Below are 12,284 nucleotides of genomic sequence, written 5' to 3' on the forward strand. Positions count from 1 at the left end.
GAATACCTGAGATACATTATGCAAAACACAAGAAAAAGAAGGAGTATGACCACTGTGTGGATACTTCATTCCTCCTTAGAATAAGGAACAAAATACTTATGAAAGGATATAGGTACAGAGAAAAAAATTAGAGCTAAGATGAAAGGATGGACTATCCAGAGACTACCCCATCTGGGAATCCATCCCATCATCAGCCACAAAACCTAGATACGAATGCACATGCCAGCAAGATTCTGCTGAAGGGACGCTGATATAGTGGCCTCTTGTGAGGCTATGCCAGTTCCTGGCAAACATAGAAGTGGATGCTCACAGCCAGCTATTGGCTGGAACACAGGGTCCCCAATGGAGGAGCTAGAGAAAGTACCCAAGGAACTGAAGCAGGCTTCAACCCTGTAGGTGGAACAACTATATGAACTAACTAGTACCCCCTGAGCTTGTGTCTCTAGCTGCATATGTAGCAGAAGATGTCCTAATAGGCCATCACTGCAAAGAGAGGCCCCTTGGTCTTGCAAACTTTATATGACCCAGTACAAGGGAAGGCCTGTGCCAAGTAGTGGGAATGGGTTGGTAGGGGAGCGGGAGGGGGGCGTATAGGGAACTTTCGGGATAACATTTGTAATGTAAATAAAGGAAATAATTATTAAAAAAAAAATGTCGACCATGCTTTGCCTTGGAATGCTTACCTGGAAAAAGTATTGGTCATTTTCTTTCACGTTATTGCATAAATAAGATTTCTACTCTGTCATCCTATCTACGTGTCTGCCTTTGGTATTTTCTTTAACATACTTTCATAACAGAGTTGAAACCTCTTTTTAACTATAAAAAAAGATATCAATTAAAAATTAATTAATACCTACCCCTTCGACCTAAATTTCAAATCCAAATACAAAATTTGAACATTTATTCAACATTGAATTTGAAGGAAACCATGCAATTTAATATATAAATGAAGTACAGATCCACTTCCCAATAATTTCAATACCTTAAAATTCATAGCAAAAGAACATATACACGCATAAAGGAGTATATGAAATCTCTGAATTACAAATATTACTACCTCCTCCTCTAATTAAAATCATTCAGTTGACTTATTATTTTTGTCAGCATGGTATGCTATTTTTCTCCTGAGCCTGTACCACCCTAATTCACACTTTCATCATCTGTGTCATCATTAATCTTTCTTTGCCCTGATCTTTCCATCTTCTACATAACCTCTCAATTCATCAAGTATTCTTTCCTATTCTTAGAATGGTTATGAAACATCCAACTTTGAAGGGCTTTGTAGTGTCAAATTTTACGTTTGAAATGTTCTGTTCTAAGATAAACATTTCTAAGGATTTTTTATGTCCTTCATATTTTGCTGACAGGAACCATCCTTTAATAGCATTCTTTTTAGAAAACACTACTCAGATATTTTTTTTTCTTTTACTAAAGTTACTAATTGAACCCTAATGCCTTGTAATGTTCAATTTAGGTTTCTAGAGTAACTAAGACATGTTCATAAACATGAAGGCAAATTAGCTATTTTGTTCAACATTTATCTCTAAATATTATGGGCACTTGATGAACTCAAAACGAAAATGTCACAACTATGATACAGAAACTATAATTAATTTCTACAGTGTAATACACTATTATCAAAGTATTGCTAGCATGGTTCACAATAGTTGCTTCATGATCTGACTAAAGCCTACATTTCACATTATGATATTATGTTTCTTTCTTTCTTTCTTTCTTTCTTTCTTTCTTTCTTTCTTTCTTTCTTTCTTTCTTTCTTTCTTTCTTTCTTTCTTTTGTTTTTGTTTTGTTTTTTTTTTGTTGTTGTTGTTTTTTGTTTTTGTTTTTCTAGACAGGATTTCTCTGTATAGCCCTGGCTGTCCTGGAACTCACTTTGTAGACCAGGCTGGCCTCGAACTCAGAAATCCACCTGCCTCTGTCTCCCGGGTGCTGGGATTAAAGGCGTGCACCACCAAGCCCGGCTTGATATTATGTTTCTTAAATTATTCTTAATAAGAACAGTACACTCTGTTTTTGTATTGTTTTGTCTTTCTTTTGGCCTTTATGACAATGATGTGCCTCATAACCAGGCAAAGTAGCCTTTAAAGTATGAAAGGATCTAGATTGTGCTGAGTATTTACTTATATTTTGTTATTTGTATCATCTATTTTGTTTCTTACAAAAATGAAACTAGATTTAAATTCATACTTCTGACAAAAACACTTCACGTGGGTATGTATATATTTCACATTTATCATATTTTTTGTAATGTTGTCTAAATTACTTTTATGTATAAATTTGTAAAATTGCTAAAGTGAGTAATGGAAAGAATTAGAACAGCTTGTTTTCTTTGAGGTAAAAGTTTCACTATTTTCTAAAGACTAAAACAGGAGAAGAAGGGAGGTGTGTTGGAAACTGGGAAGAGCAAATGAAGGAGAAACTACAGCCAGGATGTATTTTGTGAAATAAAAATAAAACAAAGGGAACCATCTTTCCAATTTTTCACAGTATATTGTGTTTCACTGTCAGAAATATAAACTTAGAAGACTGAAAAGAAAGAGATTAACTTTTGAACACTTGATATTACCATCTGTATTTAACTGGTGATGGAATATAACTGCAGTCCACTATCACATTGGAAATCAAACTTTTAAGTAACACTCTTCTGATCATTTTCCAAATTCTAAAAGCAACCTTTGCAATGACTTCCCTGGAATCACTAACACTTTATATATGGAGGATTAAAAAAAATTACTGATTTTATGAAAGCAATTTTTTGGAATGAAAATTATATCTCTATGGTATATATTTTATGTTAATATAGTATCCTTATAATTTATGTGATAAGGATTTCAATGTAATATAGATAAGCTTGAAAACCCTTTAACAACTGACTATACAACTCAGTAGGATTATTGCTTGATGTGAAATTTTATGGATAATATAAACTTTTCAGAAACCTTTATATAAATATATCAATAACTTAATAACAATTATTATGTGAATCAGATAAAAGTATACATTATAATAAATCTTAATAATAAGTTGTTTCCCTATTAATGGTCTCTTTCATGAGGATAGCTGCCTTAATCAATCATTTTCCTTGAGATTATGAGTGGTCAGTTTCTTATTGCATTCTCTGCACAAAAACTGAATACATTCCTTATGTAATGTAATGTAATACAGATATTCATTTCTCAAAATCAAATTAATTTGAAACTGGAAGGGTAAAATAAAAACTGTCTTTTTTCTTTTTTCTTACAAAATAATGCATACTCTTAGCATATGACACATCAAGCATACTCCTTAGCATTTGCCAAAACTAATTGAAAATTTAAACAAATCCCTGCATGCTCATAGAAACTCAATAATTGTTAAAATGAAGAAACAACTAAAGTGTCCTTTGCTGGGGAAATGAAAAGAAACCTCTGTTACATGTAGATAATTTTATATGGTTCAGAGCTCAAAATAAATGTGATATTGGGTCAGAAAAATTCTGGAACAAATTTAAATGCACATTGTTTATTGAAAGAAGTCAAGCTCACTGTTAACACAGACCTGTAGTCCCAGATCATGGCAGGCAAAATCAAGAGGATCAAATGTCCAAGGTTATCCTTAGATAAGTTCAATGCTTACTTGGATTTTCTGATACCATGTTTCAAGAAAACAAAACGAAACAGCCAATATGAGAATTATACATTAAGCATTAACGGACTTAAAGAACGAGATCAATGTTAGCACTCTTATGGTTAAGAAATTTATCTCAAATTTTACGAAGGATAGAACAACTAGACAGAAGATCAACAAAGATATATTAAATTTAAGTTACATTTTAAATTTAATAGCTATAGTACATATAACTGATGTGTATAGAACATTCCTTCAATTAACTAAAGAATAAGCATTTTTTCCTCCCTGAGAGATGAATATTTAACCAGGATAGAATATATAAAAGGCTATAAAACAAGCCTCAACAACTTTTTTCATAAATATGATTGTTTTATTTTCCCATAATTTTTTTTTTTTTTTTTTTTTTTTTTTTTTTTCTTTTTTGATTTCAGGGTTTCTCTGTATAGCCCTGGATGTCCTGGAGCTCACTTTTGTAGAACAGGCTTGCCTCAAATTCAGAAATCTGCCTGCCTCTGCCTCCCGAGTGCTGGGATTAAAGGTGTGCGCCACCACACGCGGCTTTTCCCATACATTTTAATTGAAATGTTTTTCATGGTTTGATCATGGTTTCTCCTCCCCCTTGTTCTTTGCAGATATTTCCTACCTTCCAGAAGACTCAACTCCATTACTATTCTTCTTTTTTCTCTTTAGAAAGCATATCAATAAGAACCAAATCAGATTTTGTTTCAAAGAACAAGAAATGCACATACAGAAACCCCATAAAAAGAATTAGAAACCATAATATACAAGCAAAAGATAAGACAAAAAAATGTAAAGAACTCGAATAGTATGTAGCAACATGCAGAAGCCTTTCATACACTGAAACAAATAAGATCTTAGCACTGAGACGAGAAAGTATACACAGGTTTCCACCACTGAGAACATGTATAAAATTGTTATCTTCTTGCAAATGAAAAATTACCCTCACTCCTATGGAGTCTCATTGGGTACATCAATAACAATTAAGAGTAGGACATTAAACCTACATTAGATGGGTAACACAAAAAGAACTCAATGGCATTCCTGTTGATTTTTTTTGTTTGTTTCAACATATTTTTAAAAATTGAAGTCAAGTGTTTTTTTTTATAATTTTCCCTTTTATTGAATATAGTTTGTTTTCTCACAAAATATATCTTAATTAAAGTTACCTCTCCCTCTGCTCATCCCAGTTCCTCCTGACCTCACTGCCGCTCTGGATCCATTTGCTTTAGGTTTTCCATTAGAAAGGAAATAGGCAAGCTGAAATAGCTCAGTAAGAAAAACACTAGAATGAAGAAAAAAGCAGGCTTCTAAGATATAACACAGAACATGACAAAATCACATATAATAAGATGAAGCAAAAATTATCATATTGAGATTGCACAAAGTAACTCGACAGGAGGAAAATATCCTAAGAGCAGGCACAAGAGTCAGATATACATTTGTTCTCAACAGTCAGCTGCCCATTAAAATGTTAACCTAAAAGCTGTAATATATATATGCAGAGGATCTGGTGCAGACCCTTGTAGGCCCTGTGCTGAGGCATCAGTCTCTGTGAGGTCATATCTGATTTGTTTAATTGATTCAGAAGGCATCATTCTCCTGAGCTCTAAGGGGAGGAATTTGATGGAGACTTTCCATTGAGATAGGCTGTCTCACAGTGTCTGGCTGTAGGACTGCATCTTTTCCTATCTGCTGCAGAAGGACTTTACTTTGATGATGATTGGATAAGGCATCAATCAGTAAGTGTTGCAGAATATCACTAGGAGTTACTTTTATTTGTAAGTTTTAAAAACTAAATTTTTAGTTTTACCATACATCTCTGAGCATTTAGTCTGGTTCATGGTTCAAGAACTGTCCTGTATGGGCTCTGTCTTATGGAATGAGCTATAAGTCATGTCAGACACTGGTTATCCAACAAGTTCTGGTCAACCATTATCCTAGCATAAAAGCAGGGCATATTGTAGGTCAAAGGATTTGTTGCTGAGATGATTTTTATATTCCCCTTTTGGTAGCCTAAAGAGTACCTTCCCACACTAACGACAACTAGAATATGGGGGTAAAGTTTCCATGTAGGCACCAGACTGACTTTATCATGTTCAAGTAGTTGTGTGGGTAATGCCCTCAACAATGCAGCCCTGTTGTCAGTTTGCAGAGAACAATGCATGATGGTTTGTTGATTTTCATGAGAGCTCCTCGGCCAAGAACTCAATGAGTACAATACATTCCCACTACAAGAAGCTTCCTTTGGTAAAAATGATGGCCAGTTAGGCTTTGTATTCCCCATTATTAGGTGTCATTAGTATCACCATCATATAACTTAGGAAGTTTCCACTCCCCTAGGTTCCCAAATTATCCCTCAAATGTCCCTCATTTCTAGCTCTCTCTCCTTGCATTCCACCAACCCCTCATATCTATTGCCTTCCTTACAACATAATCCTCCATTTCTCCCTTCACACTACCCCAAATATACCCATAAATGCTATTATATATTCCCTTCTCAAGGAGACCTATGTGTTTCCCCCTACTCTCTTCATATGTACCTAAACTCTTGTAGGTCTACTGATTGTAGATATTTCATTATTGATTTAAAGGGAAATATCCACATATAAACATATACATACCATATATTTCTTTCAGGGTCTGGGTCACCTCATTCAGAATTTTTTTTTTATCAATTTCCCTGTTAAGGGACTTCTAAGTTGTTTCCAGTATCTGGATGTTATGAATAGAGTGGTAATGGACCTCAAAAAACAAGTGTCCTTGAGGCAAAATGAAGCATCCTTTGGTTTATCCTCAACAGTGATATAATTTGATCTTGAAGGGAGAATGATTCTAAACTTTCAGAGAAACTGGTATATTGATCTCTATGGGGGTTTTACAAGTTTACAACCACATTGGAGAAATGTTCCCTGAGCTCCACACACTTGTCAGCATGCACTATCACCTTATGTTATTGATCTTACCCATTTTGACAGGTGTAAGATGGAACACATACATACACATATGTATTTGTATATGTATATAATTGTTAATATATTAATCATAAAGATCAATGAACAAGAAATATCTTTCCATTTCCTACATTATCTTGAACTTCTTTCTTCAAACTCTTTTTTTTTAACAGAACAAGATTTTATTTTCTAAGCTTAACAAATTAAACATTTAAAGAAAGATGATTACAGTAATACTGAAAGATACCTTTATTGGCTTTGTAAAAGACAAATGCAAGTTAGGACATATTTGGTAAATTTCTTCAAACTCTTAACGTTTCTTTCACAGGTTTTCAAGGTTTAGTTAGTGTTGTCTCAGGATACTTTATATTATTTAAGGTTATTGTGCAAAGTATTGCGTCTTTGATTTCTTTCTCAGTCCTATTTGCATTTCTATATAGGAGGAGTACTGATTTTTAAGGGAAGTTTGTACTAGCTACTTTACCAAAAGCATTTATCAGAGACAGAATATCCAGGGTGGAATTTTTTAGAGTCACTTATGTATACTATCTTATGTTCTCCAAATAATGATTTTGTGAATTTTGCCTTTCAAATTTGAATCACCTCGATCTCTTTCACTTGTCTTATTACTCTAGTGGAGATTTTAACTATTACATTGAATAAAAATGGACAGAGTGGAAAACAACTTCTTGTTTCTGGTTTTAGTAGAATTGCTTTGAGTTATTCTCCATTTAAATTGATGTTAAAAATAGATGTACTGTAAAGTGTCTGTATATTTTTTATTTATTTTTATTGGATATTTTACTTATTTATTTAATTTATTTACATTTCAAATGTTATCCTTTTTTCCAATTTCTGCCACAACAGAAACTCACTATTCCATTCATGTCCTCCTACTTCTATGAGAGTATGCACCCACCCACCCAATCAATCCTGCCTCCCCTCACTCGCATTCACACTGACTCACACTGGGTCATCAAGCCTTAACAGAACCAAGGGCTGCTTCTCCCTTTGATAACCAACAAGGCCATCTTCTGCTATATCGAGAGACATGTGTCCTTCCTTCTTAGTTAGTAGTTTAGACCTTTGGAGCTCTGGTTGGTTGATACTCTTGTTCTTCCTATGATCAGTTCAATAGTTGGCTGGGAGCATCCACTTCTGTATTTTTCAGGCTCTGGCATTGCCTCTCAGGAAACATCTTCTATATCAGGCTCCTGTCAGCAAGCTCTTGGTGGCATCCACAATTGTGTCTGTGTATGGTGACTGTATATGGGATGGATCCCAAGGTGGGTCAGTCTCTGGATGGCTTTTCCTTCAGTCTCTGCTCCATACTTTGTCTCCTTATTTGTTGGCCTTTGTACCCTTGTAGTCACCAGGACATGTATCATGAAGGGGTGTTGTTATTTTCAAAGGAATTTCTGTATCTAATGAAATCACTGACTTTTTTTTTCTGTGTTTATATAATATAATGCATTACTTCTTTTTGTTCTGTTTTGTTTTGACTTTTTGTTTGTTTGTTTGTTTTTTTAATACTGAACCACCCCTGCTTCTCTGTGATGAAGCCTACTTGAACATGGTGGATGAACTTTTTTTCCTGTGTTCTTGGATTTCATTTGTAAATACTTTTATTGGCTATTTTTGCATATTTGTACATGAAAGATATTGGTGTGGAATTTGCTTTCCTTGTTGACTATGTGGTTTAGGAACTAGAGTAACTATGGGCTCAAAAGTCAACTGGACAATTTTACTCCTGATTCTAATTGGAAGAATAAATTGAAGGGTGTTTGTACTAATTTGAAAGTTTAGTTGAATCGTGCTCTAATCCATCTGGCTTCTTGCTTTTTGTTTTGTTTTGTGTTTTTGTTTTGTTTTTTGTTTTGTGGTGTGTTTGTTGTTGTTGTCAGAAAAATGGAAAGCCCAGAGTAATGTTATCTAAATAAGTGAAATATTTCTACAATGAAATATATAAAATCTTATGGAAGAAGATTAAAGAGAACACACAGAACTGTAAATAGGTCAGATGATTGTAGACCAGAAGAACTAATGCAATTAATGCACCCTGAATTTTAAAAATTCAGTGAAACAACTGCTAACATATTAATGGTATTCTTCATACAACAATGAAAAAGAAATTATACACTTATGGAACTAGAAAGCAATACAGGCATAGCTAGAGCCATAATGAATAAAAAGAGCAAAACAGGAAATATTGCATTTCCTGACTTAAAAATATTTTACAAAATTTCAAAATTCAAGGAAGCACAACAAAAGAGACATATAGACACATGTAATGTCATAGAGAGTCTACCAGTTAATTTACATATCAAATCTGAATCTCAACAAAGACACAAATACATGCATTGCAAAATTTTATTAGGAAAATTGGACATATATGTACAAAATAATTAAATCAGACTGATGTCACCAGTTAAAAATCAATACTAAATGGATTAAAGAGCTAAATGTAATAGATGCTAGAAAATTCTAGAATGAAACTAAATGAGAAAAATGTATTTCAATGAAATTACAAAGACCCCAAATTTTAAAAAGGTAAAACAAAATTTTAAAAGAAAGAATGGGCCATATAGCACTATATTTTTCCTGGCATTTATATTGTTTGTTTGTTTTTTTCAGTTAGTATCCAAAACAATGCATTTCATTATACCATTTTCTTTTTTTCTTTTTTATTTAGATGCTTTTTAAATTTCTTTTTTATTAGATATTTTCTATATTTAAATTTCAAAAGTTATCCCTTTCTTAGTTTCCCCACCAAAAATTCCCTATCCTCTACTCCCTACACCTGCTCCCCAACCCACCCACTCCCAGTTCCTGGCCCAGGCATTCCCATATGCTAGGGCATAGAAACTTCACAGCACCAAAAGCCCAAGAGCCTCTCCTCCCTTAGAAAACCTACTATGCCATCTTCTGCTACAAGTGCAGCTAGAGCTATGAGTTCCTACGTGTGTGTGTGTGTGTGTGTGTGTGTGTGTGTGTGTGTGTATGTGTTTGATTGGTGGTTTTGTCCCAATGAACTCTGGGGTTACTGGTTAGTTCATATTGTTGATCCTCCTAGAGGGCTGCAAACCCCTTCAGCTCCTTGGGTACTTTCTCTAGCTCTTTTACTGGGGACCCTCTGCTCTGTGTAATGGATGATCGTGAGCATCCACTTCTGTATTAGTCAGACAGTGGCAGAGCCTCTCAGGAGATAGCTATATCAGGCTCCTGTCAGCAAGCTCTTGTTGGCATCTGCAATAGTGTCTGGGTTTGGTGTTTTTTGTTTGTTTGTTTATGGGATAGATCCCTATGTGGGGCAGATTCTAGATGGTCATTCACTCTGTGCTCCAGACTTTGTCTCTATAATTCCTTCCATGGGTATTTTGTTCCCTCTTCTAAGAAGGATTGAAGTGTCCCACATTTTGGTGCTCCTCCTTGTGTTTCATGTATTTTACAAATTGTACCTTGGGTATTCTGAGCTTTTGGGCTAATATCCACTTATTAGTAAGTGCATATCATGTGTGNTCTTTTGTGATTGGGTTACCTCACTCATGATGATACCCTCCAGATCCATCCATTTGCCAAGGAATTTCGTAAATTCATTGCTTTTAATAGCTGAGTATTACTCTATTGTGTAAATGTACCACAAATTCTGTATCCATTCCTCTGTTGAGGGAAATCTGGGTTCTTTACAGCTTCTGGCTATTATAAATAAGGCTGCTGTGAACATATTGGAGCATGTGTTCTTATTACCAGTTGGAACATCTTCTGGATATATGCCCAGGAGAGGTATTGCTGGATCCTGCAGTAGTACTATGTCCAATTTTCTGAGGAACTGTCAGACTGATTTCCAGAGTGGTTTCTACAAGCTTGCAATTCCACCAGCATGGGAGAAGTGTTCCTCTTTCTCAGGATCCTCGCCAGCATCTGCTGTCCCCGGAATTTTTGATCTTAGCAATTTTGACTAGTGTGAGGTGTAATCTCAAGGATAATGTTGATTTGCATTTCCCTGATGAATAAGGATGTTGAACTGTTTTTTGTTTTGAGGTGTTTCTCACCCATTCGATATTCCCAAGTTGAAAATTCTTTGTTTAGTTCTGTGCCCCATTTTTTTAATGGGGTTATTTAGTTTTCTGGAGTCTGTCTTCTTAAGTTCTTTATATATATTGGATATTAGTCCCCTGATTTAGGATTGGTAAAGATCCTTTCCCAATCTGTTGGTGGTCTTTTTGTCTTATTGACAGTGTCTTTTGCCTTACAGAAACTTTGCAATTTTATGAGGTCCCATTTGTCAATTCTCAATCTTACAACACAAGCCACTGCTGTTCTATTCAGGAATTTTTCTCCTGTGCCCATATCTTCGAGGCTTTTCACCACTTTCTCCTCTATCAACTTCAGCATCTCTGGTTTTATGTGGAGGTCTTTGATCCACTTAGACTTGAGCTTTGTTCAAGGAGATAAGAATGGATCAATTCATATTCTTCTACATGTTAACTGCCAGTTGTGTCAGCACCATTTGTTGAAAATGTGGTCTTTTTTCCACTGGATGGTTTTAGCTCCCTTGTCAAAAATCAAGTGACCATAGGTGTGTGGGTTCATTTCTGGGTCTTCTGTTCCATTGATCTACCTTTCTGTCACTGTAGCAGTACCATGGAGTTTTTATCACAATTGCTCTGTAGTACAGCTTGAGGTCAGGAATGTTGATTCCCCCAGAGTTTCTTTTATCATTGAGAATAATTTTTGCTATTCTAAGTTTTTTATTATTCCAAATGAATTTGCAAATTGCTCTTTCTAACTCCTTAAAGAATTGAGTTGGAATTTTGATGGGGATTGCATTGAATCTGTAGATTACTTTCAGCAGGATAGCCATTTTTACTATCTTAATCCTGCTAATCGATGAGCATGGGCGATCTTTCCTTCTTTTGAGATCTTCTATTTCTTTATTCAGAGACCTGAAGTTTTTGTCATACAGATATTTCACTTCCTTATTTAGAGTCACACCAAGTTATTTTATACTTTTTTGTGACTATTGTGAAGGCTGTTGTTTCCCTAATTTCTTTCTCATCTTATTTATCCTCTGTGTAGAGAAAGGCCACTGATTTGTTTGAGTTAATTTTATATCCAGCTACTTCACTGAAGCTGTTTATCAGGTTTAGCAGTTCTCTGGTAGAAGTTTTAGGGTCACTTATGTATGCTATCATATCATCTGCAAATAATGATATTTTGAATTCTTCCTTTCCAATTTGGATCCACTTCACCTTGTTTTGTTGTCTAATTGCTCTGTCTAGGACTTCAAGTACTATATTGAATAGGTGGGGAGAAAGTAGACAGCTTTGTCTAGTCCCTGATTTTAGTGGGATTCCTTCGAGTTTCTCTCCATTTACTTTGATGTTGGCTACTGGTTTTCTGTAGATTGCTTTTTTTAGGTTTAAGTATGGGCCTTGAACTCCTGATCTTTCCAAGACTTTTTTCATGAAGGGGTGTTGGATTTTGTCAAATGCTTTCTCAGCATCTATCGAGATGATCATGTGGTATTTGTCTTTGAATTTGTTTATATAGTGGATTACTTTTGTGGATTTCCAAATATTAAACCATCCCTGCATCCCTGGAATGAAGCATACTTGGTCACGATGGATGATTGTTTTCATGTGTTCTTGGATTCGGTTTGTGAGGACTTTATTGAGTATTTTT

Source organism: Mus pahari, chromosome X (assembly GCF_900095145.1).
Source record: "Mus pahari chromosome X, PAHARI_EIJ_v1.1, whole genome shotgun sequence".
NCBI classification, from domain to species: Eukaryota; Metazoa; Chordata; class Mammalia; order Rodentia; family Muridae; genus Mus; species Mus pahari.